Source organism: Vigna umbellata, chromosome 3 (assembly GCF_029865625.1).
Source record: "Vigna umbellata cultivar VRB3 chromosome 3, Vumbellata_1.0, whole genome shotgun sequence".
Lineage (NCBI taxonomy): Eukaryota > Viridiplantae > Streptophyta > Magnoliopsida > Fabales > Fabaceae > Vigna > Vigna umbellata.
This window is the reverse complement of record NC_142167.1, coordinates 9331105-9342520: the sequence shown is the minus strand read 5'-3', so window position 1 is coordinate 9342520 and position 11416 is coordinate 9331105. Positions and strand designations below refer to the sequence as shown.

General features: G+C 33.0%; 1 long non-coding RNA gene and 1 other non-coding gene across 3 annotated transcripts; one reads left to right on the top strand and one right to left on the bottom strand.

Annotated features, from left to right (window-relative positions):
- Window positions 1-643: 643 nt before the first annotated feature.
- On the top strand, window positions 644-892 carry LOC148201589 (RNase MRP). The gene has a single exon (XR_015785358.1).
- Window positions 893-8608: 7716 nt separating this feature from the next.
- Window positions 8609-10406, bottom strand: LOC148201588 (uncharacterized). 2 transcript variants are annotated; one of them, XR_015785298.1, is made up of 3 exons: window positions 10221-10406; window positions 9609-9668; window positions 8609-9018 (listed from the first exon to the last, which is right to left on the bottom strand). It is a non-coding gene; the product is annotated as an uncharacterized LOC148201588 (long non-coding RNA). The 2 variants fall into 2 exon arrangements; XR_015785297.1 differs by having other exon boundaries at window positions 10259-10406.
- Window positions 10407-11416: the final 1010 nt, after the last annotated feature.

Sequence of the window (11416 nt, the reverse complement as noted above, 5' to 3'; positions counted from 1 at the left end):
TATTTATAATTTTTTATTTGAACATCACTTTATATGAAAATAGACAAATGCATGAACGAAGACTTTGGCTTGGCTCCATATGTCATCTATAATGAAGCTAAAAGCACGTCAGAAAAGTGATTCCAATCATGATACACGAATCAAGGCAATCAACAAAATTTTAACCAACGTGACGACAAAAAATAGGAAAAAGTCCATAATGTTTTGAATTTAACTTTTAGCCAATATAAAAATCTATATTCTAATTAATCAATTAAAAATTATATTTTGAAGTAACTTTTACAAAACGAAATAGTTTAACAAAAATGAAAATACATGACTAAGATAATAACTTACTTTTACGAAGTAATTAAGTGTACAAAATTGACCTAATTAAGAACATTGCATATAAGAATGTTTACAAAGTTTTCATATTTATAAGCCGTTGAAAATTTCATGCAGTGGATGATGAAGAAGGAAGAGTTTGAGAGCAGATCATATCACAAAATGACACCAATGGCAACAAGAAACAAAGAGAAAACTTTTTTTAGCGTTGTCAAAAGATCTTTTTCGTTATATGATTTGCATTGTTAAGTCCCACATCGATAGAAATTAGAAGTTTAAATATGTTTATATACCTGTAGCCTCCCTATTACGTCAGTTCTTGGATATGGGGTGATGTGATTTGGCCCTTGCTAATAGCTGGGCTTAGGAAAGTCCCCGGGCCCTCCTCTGCAGAAATGCAGGCCCTTTATAGGGTAACTACGAGCTGGACTTGACTTGGTCCGCTGGGCCAAGGGGCTGAGACACGTGTGGAGCCTTTGCTTGTCCTGCCGTAGAATTTGGCCACTTTCACAGTCATTCACATGGTCTATCTTGACTAACAGAACGGGGCTTACTCTCCCATAATCCAATTTTTAATTTTTTCAGTTGATAAATTAATTTCTCACTTATAAATATTACCAATAAATCACCGCAAATTAAATATAATTTTTTTAAGATGTCCAATTTTATATTATGTTACACGTAATAACATATAATCAATTATGAGAATCATGCATCGTATTTGATTCAAAAGAAACAAGCTTGAAGACTTTAAAGTACAGTGGAAAAACTATTTCATTTGCTAAAGATAATTTGAATATAACAAAAATGTCCTAAGTTCACCAAGCAAGTTTTTTATTAGCTTAGAACATATATAACAACACATTTCAATGACAGAATGAGATATTAAAAATTATTAAAACAGTATATAAGTAAATTTCATACCAAGCATGGGACTTTCATATCTGGTTTTATTAAGCAATACATGAACATACTGGTTCTTAAGTGCATTAACAAATATTATTTCCAACAATATGTGCAAAAAAATCACTATATCAGAAACTCAGCATATACTTTATAAGAAATGCTACCTCATAAATTAAGCAAGAAACTCACGCCATCTTTCTAATAATTCAAATAAGCATACATTTTATCATAATTCTCCTGTACATACATATCCAAAACAAATTTTTAATGAAAAATCCCAATTTAGTAATATAAAACTACTAAAATAAAACATTTTATGGATAATGATATAATAATAACTACATATTTGGTGAATAAAAATTTTACCTGAAGAACAAAAATAACTACCTATTCTACAAGCTTTGCTTTTCCCCCCTTCAGCTGCTCCACTGAAAAGATCGCATCCCTAAGCTCATACCATTAAGGTGATCATCGCAAAAGAGAAATAACATACAAAGACAAACCACAAAAAAACAAGGGTAAGCTAAAGTAATTTAATTGATCATACTACTCATACTGATTAAACCAATTCATAAGCATGTAACAACAGAACATTTCAAGCATGCAAGGAATAACCACACAATACAGGTAATGATCGAATACATCATACAATTAATGACTGGCCACGTGACTTGACCATCCGGATTGTATGAAATGTCAAGTTTCAGGGGTTTATGCACCGGTGTGGTGAAGTAACTGGAAACCCATCAGTTGCCACACCAGGTTAGTCCATTATAAATCACTTATGATACCCTATAGGCTAGGACCTTTTGCTATTCTCACCACATGACTCATAACTCTCTACTTGAGCATGAATGATCATTAGAATGTTAGGATAAACCCCATTAAGACACTCCAGCCATTCATACGGTCAATCACAACAAAGGAACCACCATGTAACCTCTTCGTGAGGATCATGGAATTATGTCCATCAACCATACTTTTCCTTTTTACACCATTATGATAATGCATACATAAGCTATCAAAGCAATTTGATCAATTAATTAAAATAACACACTGGAATAACTAAGAATATAGGTCAAATAGAAATCATCAACATATAGGAACAAGACCGAACACCCTGTGAATGTTGGAGACCGAACGGTCAATAATAGCTACAGCTGAAGAGAAAACTGAGCGCTATTAATGACCGAAAACTAGAGGATTCCGAGTACCACATCATGACCGAATACTACCACTAGTCCAAATACTAACTTTAGACCGAACGCTTATGGCTTAAGACGAACACATATAACTTAGGCCGAACGCATTTAAGACCAAATATAAGTACCAAGTCGAGCACTATGACAAGAATGAGCACTACTAAGAGACCACACAATCCACTAAGACCGATTGCTACTAAGAGACCACACAACCCACTAAGACCGAGCGCTACTAAGAGACCAACAACCCACTAATACCGATCGCTACTAAGAGACCACACACCCACTAAGACTGATCGCTACTAAGAGATCCCACAACCCACTAAGACCAATCGCTAGTAAGAGACCACACACCTCACTAAGAACGATCGCTATGACTCAAACAGAATACGAGTACAAGACTGATCGGTCATTAACTAAAGCTCTACAGAAGTAGAACTCAGTTAAGACCGAACACAAGAAGAAAGTCAAGCGGTCAATGAATGACACTCGGCGATCTGCATAATTCTGCAGAATAGCTGCATAGTTATATCAACCACTATCTTCACCAATTCCTACCACTTCCCAACTTCTAATCCTCCAAACATGATTCATATACCAAATTACACCTATCCAAGGATACCTCAACCTTTCTAACATCATCCTAAAGAAATTCGTATCATATTAAACTCCAAATTATGCAAAATCACCACTCAATGACCAAACATCCATTTTTCACTTTTGACACATTTTAGAGAGGCTTAATGGTTCTAACAGGTCTAAAGAAACTTGCCTAGATTTTCCCCACTGACTAAATTCTCTCCCGACCCCAAAGTCTCCTTTTCACCTCTCCATTTCCTTAAAACCAGAACCGAACAATGACAGAATACACCTCAGAAGACTCCTAACCAGTTCACAGATTTCAGCAAGCATAAAAGCAATGCAGAACAATCAATCATGCAATTTCCCACACATGTAACCATCCAAACAACAATCTCATATACAGAAAATCATAATTAAATTAATTAGCTTTCCTTACCTCTTAGCCAAACCGAACAACTTCTATCCTTCTAGAAAATTTGCTCACAACAGCAAAAAATCTTAAGAACACTTATAGCTCACTGATTTGTGAGAAGAGACCAACCAAAGGACCAAGAAAGAAGTCAGAATTGAGGAGAGAAAGCTGATGAACACATGCAAACCGAAATGTTGCTTGCATGTGCTAACAGTTTCATAATTTCACAAGACTCTAGGGAAACGAAACTTACCAACTCTAAACACGAAATTGATCGGTGGGATAGAAAGCTCTTGACGACTGGATCGTTTAGGAAGCTTCTAATCGTCGATTAGATGAATCTCTAGTGAGAAAAATCTAGAGGGAAGGGAGAGGAAGAGTAGATAATAGTGTTTTTAGAGAGATAAAAAGTATTAATGAACCGAGTGTTTTAAATTTCTATTTATAAGGTTGGCTTATTTTAACACAAATTCTCGGTCTCATTACTTTAATACATCTATCTACTCTTAACAGGCTATTTTATGAGTTCTAACACTTACTGTTGATTCTTTTTCTGTAACGTCTCAGTTTGCACTAAAATATCACAATAAATTATTTGAAAATTAGTTTAGACTATATCAAGAATCCCCATAAAATCACAATCAAATAATGGTGGAGAACCTTTGAAAGAAAAGATGCTTGTGCACATGCAATATACAAGCAGGAGAACCACTGCTTAGAGCAAAGAAAAGCTGTGTCAGTTTAAAAGAGAGTACTACTGTATTGAGGGAACTTTAAACGAACTTCAAAAAGGAAAATGATACTTTAACAACAAGTTTTGACAACATTTTGACACGGGACACGTGTCAAAATGAGAGTGGTTCACGTGGAAAATGATTTGAAAAATTAAAATGACGTGGAAAGAGAGTTGGAAGAAGGGGTTTCAAGTTTTGGGGGTTCATTTCCAATATTCAGATTTTGAATCTGAGACTTTGGTAAAGAGAGAACAGAAGCTTGTGAGAGAGCGCGAACCCTAGAGAGAAAGTGTTCCCTCACACAACCTTCGCCTAAGCAGTTGCTTATGCAGAAGCGACCATTCATGGAATTTGTACCTTTCACCGGATCGTCGTTGTTCATCAGAGTCTTGTCTGCTGTCATTCCACCGTCGTTCCGCAGTTTCGAAGCCAACGAAAGCGCTCTGTATTAGGACACGGTAGATAACGCCTCTTAAGATAAGCACTATGACTACCGTGTTTCTTTTTTGTTTCGCTTTTTAGTGCTTCTTTTTCATTTCGCTCCTCGTGTTTCTTTTTCGTTGCGCTCATTCATGCTTCTCTTTGCTCCTTCGTGCTACTTTCAGCGGCATTGCCTCAAGCACTAGATGTATAGTGTTTCGTTCGTCTATTAGGATTCAGGTATCCATGTTCCTTCGTTCCCTCCTTCTCTTCTTTGTTTCTCCTTTGCCCTTTTTCATACCCTAAAAACGCATTTTTCCTAAGTTTTCGAAGGTTAATTCAATTATTCTCTTCTTCTCTCTTCATTCTTTATTTTTCTTTTCTTTTTGCCCAAAATCAAAAATACCTAGGGTTAGCCAAATTGGGGGAAATAACATTGTGAACATGAGAGAGAGGAGGAGGGATCCTTCAATACCAAATCCCTAACAAGCGTGTTTGAGTCTTACAATCCACACAGAGATAAGGAGAGATCAAATGAAATTACAGTGAGTGAAAGAGATTAAATAAGGCTATTGGTATAATAAAGAAGAAGATGGTTCCTCTTCCATGGAAACTATTGGTATAATAAAGAAGAAGAAAAGACTTTAACTAAATTATAAGTTGTTGAGCTTTTAGTCTAATTCCCTAAAAAAAAGATTTAATTTGTGTCCTCTTTTATGGTTGTGCATTCAATTGAAAAACTATTACACAACCATTTGGATGACTGTTGCATGCATGATTTGGTATCATCATCTAGCTTTTAGGTAAATCCAAATTGGCTTTGTTTGTTCACTTGACTTGTTATTTATTTTATTTATTTTTTCTCTTAACTCTACCAATAAATCAAGTTTGAAACTCAAGTCCTACCGAATTTATCAATATTTTGATTTGACGTTGTCCCTCATGCTTAGACTACTGCAATCACATTTTTGAGGTGGGAGTTTTATATGCAAATATGAATATCTAACCTTCATATAATTTGCTTAACTCAGGTGTGATTATTGTTTCAGGTTTTTCTCTGGTGCTACTTCTAATTATCAAGAAGTGAGTTGAATTGGTTTTCTCATTCTTTTTTATTGTCACAAAAGCTTTGTGTTTTTACATTTTCTTTTTATATTTCAGACTCCAAATTGGAAGATTGAATTTCTGGGTTGGTATTTTTTTGAGCTAAGTTTCTAGGATGATGATTGTATAAGATTCTTGCCCTCTGTTGTAGCAGCTTCCTCTTTATTTCTAGCCAGATTTTTTTATAGATCCTAAAGTGCATCCTTAGGTAAGTATATATAATGGATGGTGATAGAATTTTAATTTAAAAAGAATAATCTAAATGCTCTTCAAGTACTCAATTTTGAGAACATTTTGCAGACTTCTTTCTTGTTTGAATGTTCGGGTTACAAACCAGTTGAGTTGAAAGAGTGTGTTCTCATCTTCCATGATTTGCATTTGTCAAGAAAGGCATAATCATTCAAAGTTGTTTGGGAGAAATAAAAGCAGCACAAAGTGTTTATTTTGGCATTTCTTTTGTTATAATATATTTTCATTCTCTCATGGCAAATTGAGTGATAAAATTTGTACACTTGAACAGTTCAAATACGTGTCAAATCTACCTTCTCCTTCATATATGTACCAAGTTACTACTTTGAAGACCAGTTGCATATGACTGATCAACAAAAGTTATGTATGATTGACAATGTACATTCTACTTGATGAAAATTTTAACCTTGTCTACTATATTTTTCTTGTAACATTGATCATCATTATTGTGGGAAGTAAATATTTTCAGACCATTTATCAATTTGTATCATCAATATATATTATGTATTGGTAAAAATAATTGAAGTATTATTATAAACATACAAAAAGATTATAAATGAGATTTTATAAACATAGGATTATATATATACACTAATAACTATTCGGTGTTATTATAAATATATTAAATTTGTGTAATTAATTTTATTTTTTATTACAATAATCAAATTAAATGAAAAACAATGGTAGCAAAGGCAAAATAAGTGGGTACTTCAGGCTGAAGTTTTGCACAGGAGGGTCAACTACGAAAATGACACTAATTTTGGAGTCCCTAATATATTTCTCATCATTTTTTCAACTTAAAAGTGATCTGAAACCAATTATTATGCCATTTATATAGAATTCCATGGGCAAGGAACCATATTTAGTAAAACTCATGGTGCATAAAAAGCACTGGTAGCAAAGAAAAAATAAGTGGGTACTTTAGGCTAAAGTTTTGCACATGAGGGTAAATTACGAAGATGACACTCATTTTGGAGTGTCTAATATATTTCGCATCATTTTTTCAACTTAAAAGTGACGTGGAACCAATTATTATGCCATTTATATAGAATTTCAAGGACAAAGAACCATATTTAGCAAAACTCGCGGTGCAGAAACAATAGTGGTAGCAAAGACAAAATAAGTGGGTACTTAAGGCTAAAGTTTTGCATAGGAGGGTCAACTACGAAAATGACACTAATTTTGGAGTGCCTAATATATTTCTCATAATTTTTTCAACTTAAAAGTGATATGAAACCAATTATTATGCCATTTATATAGAATTCCGTGGGTAAGGAAGTAAAACTCATGATGCATAAAAAACAGTGGTAGCGAAGGCAAAATAAGTGGGTACTATAGGCTAAAGTTTTGCACATGAGGGTAAATTACGAAGATGACACTCATTTTGGAGTGCCTAATATATTTCTTATCATTTTTTCAACTTAAAAGTGACGTGGAACCAATTATTATGTCCTTTATATAGAATTCCATGGACAAAGAACCATATTTAGTAAAACTCATGGTGCATAAAAAGCAGTGGTAGCAAAGCCAAAATAAGTGGGTATTTTGGGCTAAAGTTTTGCACAGGAGGGTCAACTACGAAGATGACTCTCATTTTGGAGTACCTAATATATTTCTCATAATTTTTTCAACTTAAAAGTGATTTGGAACCAATTATTATGCCATTTATATAGAATTCCATGGGCAAGGAAGCATATTTAGTAAAACTCATGGTGCATAAAAAGCACTGGTAGCAAAGGCAAAATAAGTGGGTACTTGAGGTTAAAGTTTTGCACAAGAGGGTCAACTACGAAGATAACCCTCATTTTGGAGTGCCTAATATATCTCTCATAATTTTTTCAACTTAAAAGTGATCTAGAACCAATTATTATGCCATTTATATAGAATTTCATGGGTAAGGAACCATATTTAGTAAAACTCATGGTGCATAAAAAACATTGGTAGCAGAGGCAAAATAAGTGGGTACTTCAGGCTAAAGTTTAGCATAGAGGGTCAACCACTCATTTTGGAGTGCCTTGTCATAATCATTGCCTCAACATCACACGTATGTGAAATAAGTGTTAAAAAATTATGCACTTCAAAATCAATGCCATTTTGAAAGGTGACCTGCATGTTCAACATCTTTGCCTAAATTCTCTATTTATTTAGTCTTTAAAGTAGTTTTTTCATCAAGGGTTCTAAAAAAATTATTTTTGGGATTGAAGTTTGATATAAATGTCATAATCATTGCATGAACATCACTTATATGTGAAATAAGTGTTAAAAAAAATTTGTAGTTCAAAATTAATATTTCAATAAAATATTTCAAAAAATATAAAATATGTTTTTGAAAAAAAATATATAAAATATTAGTTTTATTACGTACAAACCTATAATATTTATTAGTTCTATTATATAAAAAAACATGTAAAATATTAAGAAAAATATGACAAACAAATGTTTAAAAAAAATATTCATTACTTTAGTGTATGAATAAAATATGACAATTACAAATCGGTATTCAATTAGTCATCTATAACTCTTGATATTGACACCTCAATGAAAATGTTATGCCTAATTAAATTGTTAAAGGATGTATTAAAAAATTAAAATTTACTACAATATTTAGGTATTATAATTCATCAATATCATACTCATATTTGATAACAACAAAAAACTATAAAATTTTCTCACAATTATACTAAAATCTTTTTTACTAACAACAAGATAACACAAGAAAGTTTATCTTATGCATTCTACATATGTATCACCTATTTGTGTGTTGCAATTGCAATCATCTCTCCATACAACTAAATATGGAAAATACTTGTCACTTATCTAACATATATCTCCATTCTGTTTATTTTTATAAGGATACATAAATTTTCCCTTCAAATTTTCCTCGCATATGTTCAAATTTCAACTATAACTAAATTTGTCATGACTTATTCGTTTTCAATCTCTACATCAATCAAATTCAGGACTTTCAATCTCAACCTCTACCATGTATGTGACCGTCACTGGTCTGTGGTATGAAAATTTGAGTTCACTCCTTTCATATGTAAGAAATTTCATTCCCAAGTAGTACGAAAGAATACGATCACACCTGAAAATAATTGAAAATTTTAACATAATCATTTATATAAAGAAAGATTTTGTAAACAAGAGTGGTTAAGAGATTGGTCAATACACCATATTAAGCACTTTTCTAATTACTAAGAGAAAAAAAGGCAATTAAATCATAAATATGTGAACATAAAGTAATATGAAGCCACTGTGTCGATCACTAATCAGGCAACTAATTGTTGTGTTAGTAACACATTAGAACATAAGACCAAGTGTATAACCTCAAGTAAGGACATGATATAATGCAAACATCTCATGTAAAGTTAAAACAACAACCAAACTGAAAATCTAGAAAAAATAACATAGCAAGAAGATGGGACTTAATCAGGGAATGAATCATGAAGGAATAATGATGAGTCAACAATAACAAATATATATAATAAAAATGTTTTAAAAGGGGAATGTTAAGCATGTTGTCATTACATAGATCAAAAGATGATTATAGATCAACAGAGTCACATTCCATAACTCGATATAAGAGTCAATCTCTTATATCATAAGCAAGAGGCAACTAGGATAACAAATCATATTTTATAGGAAAACATTTTTAGTAAATAGTTGAAACAACACCTGTAACACTTTCCTAGTCAAACTCACCGACCCCTACCAGCTCTTTGTTTAGCAGAGGCCCTACATATTGGAGCCACAACCAAATTTTCAATATAAGAAATCTGTTACTAAGCATGAAAGAAAATTACACTTGAAGACATCTAAGAAATCAGCGTAACGTGGAAAAAAAGAGTGAAGGGAACAGTTCTAAAAATAAAATTACTAGGATGGCAGCTAGAATCAACCACAATGACTTGGAAAATTATAATAAACTGAAATAGTGAAGAAAATACATAAAAGCGTGTTAATTTAAAATTCATACAGTACCATGACTAGGAAACTATCAACCCAATAAATATTGAAAATTTTAATGTTTTAAATTCTTCATAAACAAACAACAACTTGTATAAAATTTAAAAAAAGACAATAAGTGACATAAAAATTGATGAAACTTGTTTAACATTTTGAGAAAATACAAGGGATATTCTTCAAAATTTATATTACAGTTACTATGATATGTATCAAATAAACACTCAGTTTAAAATCCATGATCAAGTCTAATGTAATCACTTAGCAACAAAACATGTAATTAAACTGAAGTAATTAAAATGCCTCAAATATAAAATGCATTACTTGAATTTATTCCATCTCATTATAAGGGATTAAAATACCCGCTCGTGGATCAAGAGTGTCGTTGAAACAACAGCCTAAACGTAGTCTTGGACAGGTTCTTCAGCATAATTAATTTGTACATTGAATCCTCTATCCCGAAAATCATAAAGTATGATGTATTTGTATAATGAAAACTTTAACCTGGAAACCACAGTCATAGTAATGCCCCACTTAATTAAAGCATTTCCAAATTATATTGTAGTTCAGTTTCTAAAAAGTTGTTGCTTTGTCAAATTAATATAAAATGGAAATGAACAAAAAAACAAGGGTGATAATATGAACAGACAGGAAAAATTAAACAATAATAATCATTGTAGTCAAAATCACAGTTTGACATGTAAGGCTATCGTGATCTTCTCCCTTGTTTGTGAGATTTCATCTACTGTAGATTGAAAAATTTTAGTTGTCATTGAAGATTGCAACTTGCAGCATATTGGAACTTCTCGCTATTGCCTTTCTAGGTTAGTTTGATGGTCGGGATTGCAAACCACTCAAACACGCTTGTTAGGGATTTGGTATTGAAGGATCCCTCCTCCTCTTTCTCGTGTTCACAACACTAATTCTCGAATTTGACTAACCCTAAGTATTTTGGCTAACCCTAGGTATTTTCGATTTTGGGCAAAAAGAAAAGAAAAAAGAATGAAGAGAAAAGAAGAGAATAATTGAATTAACCTTCGAAAACTTAGAAAAAATGCTTTTTTAGGGTATGAAAAAGGGCAAAGGAGAAACAAAGAAGAAAAGGAGGGAACGAAGGAACATGGATACTTGAATCCCAGTAGACGAACGAAACACTATACATATAGTGCTTGAGGCAATGCCGTCGAAAGTAGCACGAAGGAGCAAAGAGAAGCATGAATGAGCAAAACGAAAAAGAAACACGAAGGAGAGAAATGAATAAGAACCACTAAAAAGCGAAACGAGAAAGAAACACGATAGTCATAGTGCTTATCTTAAGAAGCGTTATCTACTATGACCTAATACAGAGTGCTTTCGTTGGCTTCGAAACCGTGGAACGACGGTGGAACGACAACAAACAAGACTTCGATGAACGACGACGGTCTGGTGAACGGTACAAATTCAGTGAATGACCGCTTCTGCTCAGGCAACTGCTTAGGCAAAGGTTGTGTGGGGGAACATTTTCTCTCTAGGGTTCGCGC